This window comes from Vombatus ursinus, unplaced genomic scaffold (assembly GCF_900497805.2).
Source record: "Vombatus ursinus unplaced genomic scaffold, bare-nosed wombat genome assembly UNPS02011014.1, whole genome shotgun sequence".
Lineage (NCBI taxonomy): Eukaryota > Metazoa > Chordata > Mammalia > Diprotodontia > Vombatidae > Vombatus > Vombatus ursinus.
In genome coordinates this window covers 2,242,883-2,245,698 of record NW_020950792.1, presented here as the reverse complement: position 1 = coordinate 2,245,698, position 2,816 = coordinate 2,242,883, and the positions used below count along the sequence as shown (strand labels likewise).

General features: G+C 38.3%; 1 pseudogene; it reads left to right on the top strand.

The window, feature by feature from the left end:
- The window catches only part of LOC114038414, a 31,674-nt pseudogene extending 29,191 nt beyond the window's left edge, over positions 1–2,483 (top strand).
- Positions 2,484–2,816: the final 333 nt, after the last annotated feature.

Sequence of the window (2,816 nt, the reverse complement as noted above, 5' to 3'; positions counted from 1 at the left end):
ACACACACACACACACACACACACACACACACACACACACACACACACACACACACACACACACACCCCAATTGCCTTGGGACTAAGATCAAGTATTAAAAGTTTTATCCCCAAAGCAAATTTTTGGGAGACAGTTATAGCATCTTAATATTTACTCCTTTGAACACTATAATTAAGGAATCTAGATGGTGGTACAGATTATACTTCAAATGTTCATATAAAAGATCTTATTAGGCACTGTTGGAGTTGTGAACTGATCCAACCATTCTAGAGAGCAATTTGCTACTATGCCCAAAGGGCTATAAAACTGTGCATACCCTTTGATCCAGCAATACCACTGGTAGGTCCATATCCCAAAGAAATTTTTTAAAAAAGGAAAAGGACCTATTTGTACAAAAAATTTTTATAGCAGCTCTTTTTGTGATGGATAAGAATTGAAAATCAAAGGGATGCCTATTAATTGCGGAATGGCTAAACAAGCTGTGGTACGAGGTTGTAATATAATATTATTGTACTATAAGAAATGATAAGCAGAATGATTTCAGGAAAACCTGGAAAAACTTACATGAACTGATGCATAGTAAAGTGAACAGAATCAGGAAAACGTTGTACACAGGAACAGCAACATTGTCCTTTGAAGAATTGTGAGTGACTTAGCTATTCTCAGCAATACAATGATCCAAGACAATCCCAAAGGACTAATGATGAAGCATACCAGAGAAAAAACTGATATTGACTGAATGCAGACTGAAGTATTCTATTTTTCACTTCTTTTCTTTTTTCTTTTGAGTCTTATACAAAATGAGTAATATGGAAACATTTTATATGATTGCACATGTATAACCTATATCTGATTGCTTACCATCTAAGGGAAGGGTTGGAGAAGGAGGGATAGAATTTGGAACTCAAAATTTTAACTAAAAATGTTAAAAAAAATTTTTAATAAAGGGGGTAGAGACTGGGGGGCGGATTTCATTAGTTACTTTAAAGATATTGGTGAACTTCTCACCAACTATGGATACCATAGAATTAACCTATTGTCTTTCTTGTATTTGTTATTCAATATAGTGTCCACACTCCTCAAAGTTGTAGGAATTTTTGATACTTATGCCTCCTGTGGAAAAAGCAAACAAACTAATCCATAATGGATTAGATTATCCTTTCCTTTATTGTAGACACAGATGTATCTATGGGTTATTTTTAGAATTAGTTTGGTGATCTGTGATATATCTGTTCTACCATCTTCCCAGTATCAGCGTGGTATAGTAGGAAAGATTCAGGTTTGAATCCTGCCTCTGAAGCTTACTTGCTGTGTGACTACAAGCAAGTTATTTAAATTCTCTGAGTTTCCTTTTCCTAGTCTATAAAGAAGTAAAGATAATTCCTGCGATATTTACCACCTTGTTATGAGGATCAAGTAAGATAATGTTTGTGAAGTGCTACAAAAAGTTAGCTGTCGTTGTTACTCATTTTGCATGTATCCCCTTCTAAACTGCAGAGGGATATTTTTAGGGGGAAGAGGTTTAGACTTATTATTTCATTGATGTAAGGAGCTCTTTTGCTTGTAAACTCCCTCCAGCAATGAAACTTGGCAACTCATCTGTTACTTATAGTCCTAGAGAATTGCCTGGGGCACCAGGAATTTAAATGATTTGTACATGGTCACATTGCCAGTATTTATCAGAGACAGGATTGGAATATATAAAAAGAAATTTGGGGTTATGATCATTTAGTCAGGTGGAGACAGAGACCCTTCTGAAAGAACAACCACAATAGCCACCCAAGGAGAACCCCAAGTGCAATTCAAACTTGTATAGGTCGGTGATAGAGATACTAGAAAAAAACCACCTTTGTAAAACGTCACTTGACTGGTAAATTTGAAAAGTATGTAGCCACTTTGGGTGCTGAGGTCCAACCTCTCACATTCCATCTTAACAGAGGTCCTATTAAATTCAACGTATAGGATGCAGTTGGCAAGAGAAATTTGGTGGTCTGAGAGGCAGTTATTACATTGAAGTTCAGTGCACCATTACACTGTTTGGTGTAACATCAAGAGTTACTTAGAAGAATGTACTTAACTGGTATAGAGATCTGGTATGAGTATGTGAAAATGTCCCTATACTGTTGTGTGACAACAAAGTGGATATTAAGGACCGAGAGGTCAAGATGAAATCAACTGCCTTCCACAGGAAGAAGGATCTTCAATAGTGTGGAGCCAAAAATAACCGCAACTTTGAGAAGGCCTTCCTTTGGCCAGAAAACTTACTAGGGACCTTAATTTGGAGACTGTTGCTGTTTCCGCTTCTGCACCTCCAGAGGTTGTCATGGACCCAGCACCGGCAGCACAGAATGAGCAGGACTTACAGATTGCTCAGCCTACTGCGCTCCATGATGAAGATGGTGACCTGCAAGGGAATGAAGCTAGAGCCCAGCGTCACACGTTTAGTTTTACAGCCAGCTTTCCCATGAAGTCAGTGATCTAGCATGTCTGGCACTTCATTACATAGCTGAGCAGGACGTATGCTTAATCTTTGGGATGCTGAAGGAGATGAATGGGTGAATATGGCAGCTTCAAAAAGATAATTCACATTTTGGACCATAGACGAAGAAGAAGAAGGGGGAGGAGGAGGAGGAGAAGGAGAAGGAGGAGAAGAAGAAGAAATTTCAGGTTGTATCTCATTCTCTTGAGAAAAAAAAATCAGAATCAGAGATTTAGAGCTGGAAGGGACCTCAGAGAGCATCAAGTCCAACTTCCTAATTTTACAGATGAGGAAACTGGGTCCCAAAGAGGTCAAGTCATTGGTTCAGGGTCATTC